The following is a 14,572-nucleotide window of genomic DNA, read 5'->3' on the forward strand; positions in this document are numbered from 1 at the left end:
AATAAAAAAAAAAAAAGAAAAAGAAAGAAAAAAGGGAACGCAGTGCTGTTTTTGAGAGGGTAAAAATCAAAAGGGGTTCAGGAAAGTAAAAAACACTTTCTTATTAAAATTGATGAGTGTTAAAAAAGATGACTCCTAGGGAGTTTTCTTTGGATTTAAGTTTTCATGCAAAATAGTTGCACAAGTTGAGATATGATGAAAAATTAGTTTTACAGAAATATATAGAAGAATTTGAAAATACAGCCTTAGATATATATAAATCTTTGAAGCTGTAGACTTATTTTGAGTTACAGGAGATTCAAAGGGAATGCTGCTATTGGAGTCAGACACTTCTCAAGAGCACCACTTTGAAATTGTGTTGTTACCACAGAAAGGTCCAGTTTCTCTCTTCATGGGTCTGCTGACTGGTTCAATGTATCTTCTGTCATGCTGCTGCACTGGGTTTCATCTCTTAAGGGAAAAAAAGTGAAGAATAGAGGAGTAGTAAACGGCACAGCAATCTATAAAACTATTGGCATTTCAAGCATGTTCAGTATGTCTTTGTGATTAAAGGCAAATGGTGCATACATGCTGGTATTTTTTATCTGTTTTTGAAAGACGCGGTGTCTGGACTTCTTATATCAATACTAATCTGAGCTTCTGTAACAGTATAGTATTTTTATTTGATGATATTTTGATCCTAAGATCATTCCTTATGTTCAGAGAGCTTTAAAGCAAAGAGCACTTCGTATATCTGTCCAACAGTCCACAATTGAATGACTATGATTCATTCACTAGATGGGAAGAAAGTTCCTTGATATTAGTCTTGAAAGCAATCTGTCATCAGACTGGCATATTAGCTTTGTTCAAATTCATTTGTGAGATTCTTTGCAGGAAATAGTGGCTAATAAAGTACGGAAATGATAGAATATTGAGGCCCTATTAAATCATTACATCCAGTTCCTTCTCAAATATAACAAAGGCTTTTGAACAGCTAGACAACAGTCTATAAAGTTGCATTTATATTTTAAGAAAAATAATAAAGGCTGCCTCCATACCATTGGGTCTTAAAACACAAGGAATTGTTTCAGTTGTCATTTGCTTTCCAAAGCTGGTGTGACTGATACCATCAGGTGTCTTTTCCACTAATACAATCTCAGGCCTAAGACACAGGTCAAAATCCCACACTCTCAAAATAAGGCCTGGGAATGCATGATTTATAATGTGCTGATCGAACTCAAATAGCTGTCTTGTGCTTTGCTAAATCCTGCAGAGAGCTTTGTCTGAGATCTGGATAAACAGCTGAACTTTAGGTTGATAATATACTTCGTGAACTTACACTATAGAGTGTTATATACAAATATTAGTCTTCAGAGTCTCTACGTTTTATGACCCAGGTTTCTAACTTCCTCATGAGAATTATATTAGAAAAGTCAGTATAATACATACTTGCAGACGTAGACATAGACTAGGAAGGCTGGATTAAGAAAAAAAAACACACACAAAAAAAAAAAAAACAACAGAAAACACAAAGAAAGGGGAAATGGGTGGGAAAATATTTCAGAGAAAGTATAAATATGTAATCTTGGGATTTTTGGTAGTTCCTTATCTTGACATTATTCTTCATTCTTGTCTTTTGGGAATCCATTCTCTTCATCAAATTCATGAACACTTTCTTGCCAGAACTATTTGTAATTTTAAAACAAGAATTTTCTCTAAGCTTTGAGAAACACAAGGCAAGGGAAGGCAAGGCAAGACACGTTACCTCTCATGCAAATAGGTGCAGCACATATTCTGTAGTGAATGGCAGGTTTTTCATTCCCTATAGTACACTCAGGATTTCACCTACAAATTAGTTTTTATATATGTATTTATTTTCTTCCAGTATTAGTGGTATGTTAATACATGTATACTGTTTTCTAAGAGCTAGAATGTAGTATACAAAGTTTGTGATGTGGCAAGAGGTTGGCTGTGCAGCAGTAATAGTCCCAATAGTTACCTCCTTGTGAGCACACACAAAGACAAACTACACGAGCAGTTGCTGCACAGGAAAATTGTGGAGCCTTGTTCAGCCAGAAGCAAAATCAGCACCTTCGTCTTCCATAGACCTGTGTGCTAGCCATGTTCCTTGGGGAGCACCTTCAGCCTGGGATTCTTTCACATTATATCACCTTCTGGGCTCAGTAACTAAACCCAGACAGTGACCTTAGCAGGGAATGGCTTTAGGATGTTTTTATGTTTAAATCCTAGGTATGTAAAATAATGTTTTTACAGCGTAAGCTTCTTCTAAAGCTAACATTTATCCAGAAGTGACATACACATTGAGTTTCTGAAAAAAATAATTTCATATAGGATTTCAATAGCTGTTGATATAAGATTTATAATTGTTTTAGAGACACCTTATTTACATCTCCTAACATATAAGAAAATACTGCCATCTGTTGTTACATACAGTAAGTGCAGCTGCTTTCTGCAGTTGGTATTTCTTAGATTAGTTTCACATCTCTCTGCTTTATCTTTGCTGCTTTAACAACTCACTATTCAATTGTTTCCAGGAAAAGCTGTGCAATTCCTGTCTCACATTAGAGTAGGCTAATGAACTTCAATGTGTTTACGTGGTTAAACGTTGACACATGCATAATACTTTTACTTTTCAGTACTGGGCTTGGTTAAGGATTTGGGGGAATTATGTCATTGAACAAAGGGTGATTTCTACAACCATTATACATTAACTGTTGGGGTGGCTAACAACCAGGCTGCTGAGAAAAATCAGTGCATTTAGTGCTGACACTGTTTCTTAAAAAGCCTGGACTCTTACCTTGATACTGTAATGAAGCAAATGGCCTGAGGTAACTTGTAGGAAGTTTAGAGTTTGCAATACAGAAGAACCTGTGAAGAATGATAATCTTATTGTAACACATGCTCTTTCTAAATACATCTAACATTTTTCTAATACATCTAACAAATGATTTTATATTTTTATATCATAAAATTTTCCTGATTTTTACCCCATTCAGATACTTAGAGTTATTGTTTAATCTCTTAATGACCAAGGCAAAAAATAATCCTTGTGAAACAAAAATCCTTCAACAAGGGGCATGACATTTACAGTCTTCTGCTTTATTCATAGTTTATTCCAATTAATTTGCACATATTTAGTTTCTCAGGTTACACTGTACTGTATTGTTTTCCTAAAAAAAGACAAACACGGGTAGTACATGAAGGAATGGAGGGAAAGGTTTGGTTGTATTTCAGAGGACTGTGGGTCTTTCAGTACAACCATCTGCATTTGAAATTTTGCCTTTGAATTCTTAGACACATTTGATGAGAGAGAATATGATACAAACTAGATTTCAAAAAAGGAGAGCAAAATCTGTGCTCAGTCTAATTTTAACCAGTTCTTTCAACAGCACTTAAAATTATTCTGGTTCTGGATTTCTGATTAAATGTCTTCTGCTTTACTTTCACCATCCTCATCTTTCCTATTCTACCTCAGCCTTTTGCTGTGCTCTTTATTTCTTTTCTTCTGGTTTTAACCTATAACTTCTTGAAAATTTGACAAGCTATCACTTAGTATGAGAAGCTGAATGGATGCAAAAGCTACAAATACTTCAACATAGCTGCCAGCTTGTTCTTGTTATTTTTTGTTAATAATGTGTAATTTACAAAAGGCACAAGCAAAATATCTTTCTTACAGATATGGACAGCACAATCTAATCAGGGTGTTCACGAGGCTTTTATTCACAAAGGTTAAGCTGATGGAGACTAATCTACAACCAGCAAAAGTGGGCTTCACATTATGATTTGTCCAAAGGGCACTGAATTACTGTATTAACCATAGAGGGAGTCTAGGAAGATTAGCCTCATAAGATTAAAGCTAGGCTTTTGGACAGTCACTGTGGAAATACCATGTTAGTATAAGATGTAGCTGCCTTTACAGTATTATATGAATGTATATCTCTGCTAAAATTTATGCATCACAGCTGCTAATATGACTGTTCTGGATTACTTACAGATCATGATCTAAATTGTCTTCTATATTGTCACTTTTTTCTTTTGTTTCTTTCATTTCTTCCTCCAAATCCTTATTTTATTTTTTCTTCAGAAGTAGAGCATCTGTCTAAAGGAAGTCTGTCTCCAGCTGCATTTGCCTTTTGCTTCTTAAGAATTCATAATTTCTTATGAATACAAAGATGCATGAAGTGAATTACAAAACATTACTAAAGAATTGACAAAAACAATCTGGTGACGTATAGACAGATACTAATAAAATTACAGGATTATTCTGTGTGTACATCATAAGTGAGGTTTGGATGTGTTTAAGCCATGTCAAGGTTTTCATTTTAATTTTCTGCACCTGAAAATGGACACCTGTGAACCCAAAATGAAGCATTCCCTAAAGGAGATGCAGATGAATGCAGTGTAATTCTCTACACCTGAGCTGATGCATACCCCCTAGATTTCTCCTGATTACAGGCTCGGTGCAGCTATCATTGGAGCACAGGGCACTATCAGGCTCTCCACAACAGGGTCCACTTCTTAAGCATGGCTGAAGGAATTGCTCTCTGTGTATGACGTTACCAGTTTTATATCAGTATGCAGGATTTGTTATCAAGGATGCACAACATGCAAGTTTCTGTTGGCGCTAGAAGTGGCTTAGAAAGGTTATGCATTTTTTGACAGAGTATCCACTACAAAATACAGAGGAAACAACCTTCATGATCATTGCTTTGGGAATGCAAACAGCACATTAAACCTGCAAGGAGAATCCTGACAACACGCTGTGTGGCAATGAGATTTCTTCCCATTCTAAAACACCAGCTTCTATTTGCTTAATGCTCCTGTGGTTGCCAAGTAAATTGCTTCAGGAAAATGATCCAAGGTGAAATTATATAAAAACAACCAATACGACAAACAAACCAAGAAATAAAATCACAACGCAGCAGGATAATTTCACTGCTCAAGTTTAGAGAATAGTCCCACATAGAGCTGGACTGTTCCAAACACCAAAGTGGCTGAGGACAGAGCAATGGGGGGACTTTTTCTGCTGGCTTTGGTGTTGGAGACACTAGCATAGGGCTGTACCTTTAAGCCTGGATTCTCCACCTATTCTGTGAGATTCCTTTCCCTTGAGCTGTAAGTGGATCCACTGACTGAAACAAATGGTAGAGAACCACAAGATATAAGGAGTACTTTTAGTAGCCTTACAGAAAAGAAAATTCAACAACTTAACAATGAAAACAACAAAGTCAAATGACTCCAAAATACATAGAAGTCAGAGGTGCAGAAGCTAGAACAATTCGTTAATGCTCCATGTAAGAAGATCTGAATTATTTTAAGAGCACTGTATTTGCATTTTAGATATAGCAGAATGAACTAATTATGAAATGTATGCGTCAAAGATTTCAATTTCAGGCTTGACTTTACTTTGAAGATTAATTTTTTACTTTATCATTTTTGCAGGCAGTTCAGTGGACAGCCTTATTTGAATGTTACTCATTGTTCAGTGATGTATGAACTGTATTTAATCAATGTGAAGAAAGTAATATTAAACTATTATGAGAAGCATCAAATGTTCTAAAAAATCTCAAACAGAAGGTCAAAAGGTAACAACTCTGCTAACAATATGAGAAACAGTGTATTTAACTTATTCTTTACATCCGAGCTTTTCATGGTATATAAATTATCTTTTGTCACATAAAATTGAAGTGTAAAATGCATTTTTCTATCCCCTTGATTAAAATTATCATATATATAATGAATCTGACATTTTTCCATGTTTTGCTAAGAGAATTTTAAATAATTATTTAAGAGTTGGTGTGCATTTTAAACGGCCAGCTGCAAAAACCTTTGACAGGATGGTCCTCACAGTCATTAAATCATTTATCAGCATGTTCATTATTACAGAATGAGGTAATTGCCAACAAGGACAGTTATTGCAGTAATTCACATTTCCACAAGTACTGCGAACCCCACTTTAGGAAGATCCAAGCTTGATCTTAATAAAACTTTCACATGAACCTCTGTTTCTTTTGTTTGTTTGTTTTTCCTTTTTAATCTTTTCAGAGTCACTAACACGATGACAATCATCTTAGTTTCAACTAAGACAGCTAGACATAAGGAACTATTCACCCAAAATCTATGAGTGGAAAAACATTCATTTTCAAGCCAGCAGTTCCAACCCCATCGTCCAGCTTCGTTTGAAACATACATCGGATTTCTGTCCCTGTCCAAACAATCAATGGCCACATTTTAAGTGCATTTTCACAGCGGGAGCCATAGGTTAGAATGTCCTGGATATAAAGCCACAACTCTCTCAATAGTGCTGCAGACAGCCTCAGTGGTTAGTGTGGAAGGCATACCACCAGCCAGAAAAGGAACTGCCCAAAGGCAAGGGAGCTGTGCCAACTGAGAACACTTTTGGACAGACTTAGACTGAAAATATTTATTTTTCACGTACCCTGACTCACAGTTGTAGATCATATAAACAGTAATGGAGGAAGAAATACTGAAAAAACCACAACCTTCTAAGTCTTATATGGCTTGCACTTCGTATGTCAAGGAACTCCTGCTCAGAAATGCAGAAGCTACTTTGAGAGGAACAGAAGGGACTCAAAGGAAGAGACTATGTGAATGCAAACCTTTGACAAGGTAAGATATTCTCAAATGGTAACACAAGGGTAATACTCAAAGTCTGTATGAACTAAGGGAAAATTCATTACTTAATAAGGGAAGTGATAACTTTGGCTACTGTGGCTTTTGGAGTAAGTTTATCATTAAGGTTATTGATAGCTTTTTTTTTTTCCCCCCATTTGAAGGAAAGTTTAATTTATTTGAATGCAGTTAACTTTATTTCCTACCAATACTAAAATAAACTGCTGCACTCTGTCTTTAACAAATTTGTGATATCTAATCTAATAATGACAGATGCCCTTGCTTTTGTTTCTATCTCCATTCCAGAGAACTTGCAGTTTCACAGGCATAAAATGATAAGAATTCTGGACTGGGACCTTCACTAGGGAACAGGCTTTGAATCAGCAGCACTTCAAGTGGCTAGTAGAAATGTTTTCAGTAAAAAAGCAAAACATTATTTGAATTTAGTACATTTCTTTCACCAAACCTTCTCAGTTTCTGCTTCGACTTACTAGTGTTACAGAGAACACTGCATGTAGTCAAAGTTAACTGCATACAAGTACATTAGAAACATTTATACGCAGCAATGAAATCTGATACAGAAAACAGACCGGCAAAGGAAAATGTTTCTAGCTTCTCAACCTTTGAAGAACATAAAAAACAAACATGAAATGAACAAGCATGATAAAAATGAGGTTTCAAAAAAAGTCTTCCACTGGATTTAGTGTTTTATTAAGACCTTCCTTCTGCAAACACAGCAAATGCATTTTAATATTGCCACCATTAAAAGTTCCATTGGCTTGCTGAAATCAAGCATAACTAAGTCTTTTCAGGATTTGGGTTATGCTGAAGAATGCTTGAATGCAGAATGCTTGCCTTCCTAACTTTACAATCAGAGGTAACTGTACAACATCCCTGGCGGAAAGTGCTATTATTAGAAATCTATCTGGCTATTTTATGCAGATTTTTACGTAACTGGCATTTTGAAAATTATGTAAACTTTTTTTTTTTTTTTTTTTTTTTTTTTTTTTTTTTTTTACTACTGCAAGACAAACAAACAGATCTAAAACAAAACCAAAAACACTTTAGCTTTTTGGGTGGTATTTCTTTCATTTAAAAGTACTACACATTTTCACAAGGAAGATTTGTTTTGTTTTGTTTTAAAATAAATTATTTTTATTGCTTACCTGAATATATAAGTATCTGTTCTCTCACATTCCTCAGACTTACTTTTACTATTCTAATATCTGAATTAAAAGTTAAAAATTAAAATTAAAAGATAAATTCAAACACACATGGAGGAGACAAACATTTGAAGTTTTTCTGATGAACAAAATAAATGTGTTCCAAATTCACTGAAGTCTCGGACAGATACCAAAACTACATAGTCTGACAGACAACACTTAAGTACTTTTGGTTCAACTTTCCAATAAATTATTTTATTGAGTGAAGCTGATCTTATCAAGTACAGGTTTAATACAGTTGAATATTATCATCATTTAGATCACCAAGAAAAAATGAAGACTAATTTATGTATCATTACCTGACAGCACTACTGCTGATGCCTTGGTGAAACCTAAAGGTCCACATGACAATACAGTGAAACTCAGAAATTTAAACAAACCTTTTAAATTATTTGAATTATTAAAAGCTATTATGTTAATTTTAAATTTATGTTCATCTTGATAGCCAACTGGTTTTACTGTTCAACTTGTCTTTATGTCAAAGGTGCAGGAAAGTACCTAAGATAACACTCAGAGCCTTATATTACACATACCGACCATGCAGAGCTCAGACTCAGTAAAACACTTGTCCCAAATTCTTTGTCTCTGACTCATGTCTGGTTAACGTAACAACAAAACCTTTTCATTTAATACATATATTTTGTATAATAACAAGTGAAAAGACATCCAAATAATGCTCAAAATCTGATTTAAGTGGCAAAAAAAGTTTGCTACTATTATCTTGTCTTTTTTGACCTATTGTAACTCACAGCACAAAGATTTATAATGTTGATCTTGATTTAAATTGTTAATACATGAGTTTACAAACTGTTCTACTAAATTGGTGAGATGTGACACTATTTAATTTGAGCAAAATTAGATAAATTAGTTACAGTTCATGATCAGAAAAAAACTTGTTTCAAATTATCTAGAAAAATAAAAGTGGGTTAGATAGAAGTTACAGTTGTGATGGATTTTCCTCATTATTACCTTCACACTACAGAGAGAGGATTTTTTTTTTTTTTTTTTTTTTTTTTTTTACACTCTACCCCAAAAAATTCTATGATTTTGAGCCTTTTAGAATGCCTTAACATTTTATACTGTCTCCCAGTCCCCTCTTATGTCAAATAATAGAATCTGTTAGGGTAAGTATTGTAGAATCATAGAATGGTTTGGGTTGGGACGGACCTTAAAGATCATCTAATTCCAACACCTCTGTCCTGGGCAGGGAAACCTTCCACTAGACGAGGTTGCTCAAATCAATGCACATAACTTCACACAAGTTCATCAGTGACAGTTACATGCATCTATAATTCTTTAAAAAGAGACAAGCTTATTCCTGGGACAGGTGCTAGGTTCAGTGTAGGGAGTCAAGTGTGAAACTTGTAGTAAGAACACCTTACAAGCATGTGAAAATCTAACATATGTTGCAGATTGAAGTTACTGTCTTCATACTATTAGTTTTGGCAAGGTGGCAAAATAATCTCTCTTAAATTAAGAATAAAGCTGAAGCTCTGTGTTGCAGATGTTTCATTCATAGGAACAAATTCTATCGCACATGAATTTTCTGTTATATTTGAAAGTTTCTCAGTAATGTGGAGGAGGTAATGTAGGCAACATTGAATTCCCAACTAGTTTTTAACCTGGTATCGAAGTAAAAGATTTTGTAAAAATTACTGTAGAGATTATTTCAGTTAGTAAGCTGTTACGGTATAATTGTATGAGTGTTAACTCCTTGAACTAAGTTGTACACTACCACCTATTTCTCCTGACTCAGAACATTGTCTATCATGTATCAGTGAGTCATTAATTTACATACTTTGGTAGCTGAGAATTGATCTTATATTGATTTTTCTTCCGTTCCTACCGGCACTAGGAAGAGGCTCTTGAAACAGACCCTCAGTAGCATATGAATCGTTCTGTGAAGCTTCTGACAAACTCTCTGCCTTACTGTTAATGAATATGTGTAGAATATGCCAAAAGGTCTTTGCAGAAAACACTATTATGCTGGCAAATTTCAATGTATAGTGAATCTTTATAGACAGCTTATAAGCCCTTATAATTGCCTTTGATAAAAGCTGACATATTTAAAACTATAATGGCATTAATGACTGCAACTGTTATGACTAGATACGTACAAAAAGTTTTATCATTGTAGAATCCCGTCTGTAATGTCACCCACCAGAGGGTGTAGAGGTGAAATTTCTTCTAGGAGCACTAGGTGGAGACAGTGATTCACACAATGCTTGTTAACACATTTTTCCAGCTGCTGTACCACAGCTTCTGCCAGGTAGCATGATTTCACTTTTCCATTTACTTCATTACAGATTGCAAGGTTACATTTTTTTTTTTTTAGTAGTTATAACAAAGAAAGTAAAATAAAATTATTCATGCTTTGAGTAGGTAGCAGGTCTCCCTGAATCTCTTTCACACGTGTATGCATATGTAAATCACAAAACTCCAGGCAAACTATAAACAAAATACCAGAGCTTTCTTTCCAGGCCTAATATGCGTGAAATTTATTTACTAATGGTAACTCTGACTGCATTTTTTCTGGAGCCATAAGAAACATCCTTACCCATGTTCTTAAGTTTCCTTTTTTTTTTTTTTTTTAAATAACTAGAAAATACATACTTGATTAAAAACCTCAGCCTTTGTGAAATCAATGATACTTTTGAAATTCCTGGAAATAAAAATAAACAACAACAGAAAAATCCATACACAGTAGTTTACTTTCCCCACATTAACTTGATTTATTGAGCCTATCATAGCATATTTAATTGTCCTTACCGCAGAACGGTCTCCTAGTTAGCAGCTGGAGAGTTTTCACATGTCAGTCATGACCAACGATTGATATCCTATGCTCCGTGCCCATCTTTAACTTCATACAAACTAGTTTTGAACTAGTTAGGATGCACTAGAAGAGAAAAGCCAACAAAGATAAGTGCATGCAGCTAAACAACTGCCAGAAGATCACTTTGCAGATATTCAGCCTATCGATTTAAGAAGGTTTATTGCATCAGTGTGAGACAATGTATCTAGCAGCAAGTGACTACATGATACGGCCTGCAAATCTGACATATGTGAATTTCCAAATTATAAAAATAGTACAAGTTAAAAATCAGGCAAAAACAAGCTGTTTTATTTAAGCTGCTAAAACAAATGCAGATTGAGTTCTTACTCTGGTGTACTATCTCCTTACTGTCTAAAAGATGGGATCTCCTAGCAATGAAGTTGGTTTGAGTTAACATGTTTTTACCACACTAAATGGGAGTGTGGGCTAATTTCCCAATGGCAACCAAATTTCCAAGTTTTGAATTTGTCTGAGCCTAGCTGTAGCTGATTGTAGTCTATTAGTTTATATAGTCTATAATATATATAATATATATAGTTTATGGGAGTCTGCATCCAAAAGGATCCTCTTGGAAACATCCGTGTAAGTTAGCAGAACCACTGGAAAATTTTGGCAAATTTCCCTGCAGGCTGCTGGGGTTTGATCCTGGTCAGTAAGCAGCTGGAGTTTATGTAGCGTGGGTTGATTCCTTTAGGTTTCTTTGCACTATTGCCTCTTCCAAAGAGAAAAGGAAGAGAAGTATTGGTTGTTACTGTGCTGATACAAGCTGTTCATGACATCTGTTCAATGAATCACACACTGGTTAGGGGTTGGAAGGGACCTCTGGAGGCCATCTGGTCCACACCCTTGCTCAAGCAGGGACACCCAGAACAGGTTGCCCAGGACCTTGTCCAGGCAGCTTTTGAAGACCTTCAGGGAGGGAAGACCCCACAGCCTCCCTGGGCAACCCGTGCCAGTGCTCTGCCACCCACACAGCAGGGAAGTACCTCCTGATGGTCAGACGGAAACTCCTGTGTGCCAATTTGTGCCCCTCGCCTCTTGTCCTGACACTGGGCACCACTAAAAGGACTCTGGCTTTGTCTTTTTTTTGCATCCACCCTTCAGACAACCCATCCGTGCCTAAAAGAAGAAAAAAAAAAAAAAGGCAGCAAAGCCTTTTCAAATACAGGGTTGCTTTTCAAGCAATGAAGAAATCCATTCTAGAAGAACATGATGCTGTCGTCTCTGTAGCTGTCCTACAGACTTTTGCCTAGTGTGAGGGAAAAAAAGGGAATTGAGCAGGCTGTTTGAGGGTCAGAAAGTCAGCAGCTGAGGTGACTTAATGTACATTGACCAGCCTGGTAAACATTCACCAAAATGATCTATAAAATAATTTAATACTGGAAGAAAGAAACTTCTGTGATTAATATTTTTGCTTCCATCTGACTCAGTCTAAGTATCCATAGGATTGCATTTTTTTCTAGCTATTATCAAAGGTTCTTATATGTTTTAATAAGTTCATAGTCCTTAAAGCATTACAAATACTGACATCCAACCTGAAAACAAAAGCCTAAGTGTAACTGATCATATGAAACAGATCAACGAGGACATCTTTGTGTAATTTTCACAGCATGAAGGATTTGTGTTTCTAGTTTGTGATGGTTACTGGAGAAACCTCCAGGTTGTCCTTCCAGAGTATTTTACCACCAGCTTATAAATGTTTTAGTCTTGGCAAATGAATGAAAAATCTAGCTCTCTCTCTTAGTTCCATTTTCTCAATGACTCATTCATATATTCCATATTTCACATAAATGGACTACTTATTACTACTAACTTGAATCTAGTTCTACTTTTCTGGGGGTGGAGAAGTTTTATAGAAGGAGTTGTTAAGTAGAGAACTTCCCCTTCTTTGCCTTTTTGTCTTTTTTTTTTTTTTTTTTTAAAATACAGACTGAAGTTTTCAAACCTTGGTGTTTGAAGTTACACTCTGAATTCCATACTGAAGAGTAGTCAGATTTTGAAAGACTCTCTAATGAGTAGCAGAGAAATAAGTAGGAACTGCTGGTGCTCTGGAAAATCTAATCACTTTTTGTAATAGAGAACTGACAGAGTCCGGAAAAAAAGCCACTATGCAGAATCATGAGTAGATATCTGGGGTGCAGATACTCTCAAGTCAACTGTGTGGTGCATATGCTATATGCACCATGTATATGTTGACCACATGTCAGTCATGTTCCTGCTCCTGGTCACAGTTTCCTCACTACACGCTGAGTCCTTCGTGCTGTATATAATCTAAACCTGCTTTTTCTGGCAGATTATTTCCAGATTATGTATGTAGCCACTTGTTGACGGCAATCAATATTTAAGAGTTGAATGTAGCAGGAATATAGTAAAGGACAAAAACATGAGCCGTTTTCTAGGCATGAGATAAAAGGAAGATGCATTATTACAAAGGGGAGCATAAGAAAGTGTCTGCATGCCTACTAGGTCAGTAGCAACAAAAGCAGTCAAAGAGCTCAGCTGAAATACAAAGAATAAGGACACAGCAAAGGTACCAATGCTGACACCTATACACATGAACACTGTAAAGGATAACAATCTCAAAAAATCCCCAACCCTCCAGTAAAATTCCCATCCATACAATCTCTACAAGCCCCGCCAACAGGGGCACATCAGCATTCTCATGTATGCTATCAGATAACATTCAGATCATCAGCCATATATTCTGTTTCCACACAGTATCATTTACAACATAAAAATATAATTATATTCACAGAGAAAACTACAACTACCATACATTTCAGGAAAATAAATGTATACCCTTAGTGGAATTCTTGTTGAAGTGAAACCCCTGGCAAGTGAAACCACTGGCAAAACTCCCACTGATTTTGGTACAGTCAGGATTTGAACCATGGATTTCAACAACAATACAAAAAACATAAGAGATATTGTTCTAAGCACAATTACTGCTCTGCATTTAGTATAGTTGCAAAAAGTCAGAACAGTTCTGTAAAATGAAAAAGTGCTTTTTTTTTTTTAATGTGCATTCGATACGTCAATCTACTGGCACAATCAATACGGAAGGTAAGGCATGTGTATTAAAGTGGGGGTGCTTCCCTGATAATTCACATATCCAAGCACTGTCATGTCCCTCTAAGTAAAAAACAAAACAAAAACCACCACCACCACCAAAAAAAATAATAGAAAAAAGGAAGCATAAGAATACCCTAAATGTTTATCTTTTTATAGTGAAAACTACTTAATATTCCAAGCTATATAGTGCAGGCATAATGAACGGCTTTTTAAATTTCTGCTTTCTGTTCAGACTCATGCTGCATTGCTGAAACACTGCATTCCAACCCCTGAAGATCTAATGCACTAATCTAATGCACTGTGGCTGACCTATTACAGATGATTATAAATTACAGAAGTCCTTGTGTTGCTATAATTTTCTAGAGATTGCTTCTTAAAGCCAGAAGGTGAAAAAGAAAAAAAGTGTAAACTACCATTTCCTCTGTCTATGCTGGATTTAGCTCAGCCAGAAACACCATTTCGGAGCAATAGACAGAGTACCCGATTTATTTACTCCCCATATGAAATTTACACCGTAAGGAAGCAGACACAAATTAAGCACTCTAATAAAAAAAAATAGAGAAGCGGTTGGATTCTGTGTTGCTTACTCTTGGAAGCTTTTGCAATTTCTGTACAATACCTATGCTGCAGTTATGCAGATGAAATGGGAAAAATTATTTTTCCTTTGAAAGGATGGCAAATTCATAAAGGATGGCGAGATGCCACTATACCACAGCAATGTCATCCAAGTATATAATTTAGGAAAATAAAAAAATACATTGCAAATAAAACTACAAAGTTTTTACTTTCAAATTGTTACTACTTTATTTTT

At 35.6% G+C, this 14,572-nt stretch overlaps 1 long non-coding RNA gene across 6 annotated transcripts in view; it reads right to left on the reverse strand.

The window, feature by feature from the left end:
• LOC137857888 (uncharacterized) overlaps window positions 1-14,572 on the reverse strand; it is a 109,411-nt gene that overhangs the window by 18,565 nt on the left and 76,274 nt on the right. For all 6 annotated transcript variants that reach the window (XR_011097357.1, XR_011097356.1, XR_011097354.1 and 3 more), the window contains 5 exons: window positions 10,626-10,752; window positions 7,800-7,859; window positions 5,065-5,132; window positions 2,798-2,868; window positions 366-450 (listed from right to left, as the gene is read on the reverse strand). This is a non-coding gene — a long non-coding RNA (uncharacterized lncRNA). The remainder of the gene's footprint in view (window positions 1-365; window positions 451-2,797; window positions 2,869-5,064; window positions 5,133-7,799; window positions 7,860-10,625; window positions 10,753-14,572) is intronic.

This window comes from Anas acuta, chromosome 5 (genome assembly GCF_963932015.1).
Source record: "Anas acuta chromosome 5, bAnaAcu1.1, whole genome shotgun sequence".
NCBI classification, from domain to species: domain Eukaryota; kingdom Metazoa; phylum Chordata; class Aves; order Anseriformes; family Anatidae; genus Anas; species Anas acuta.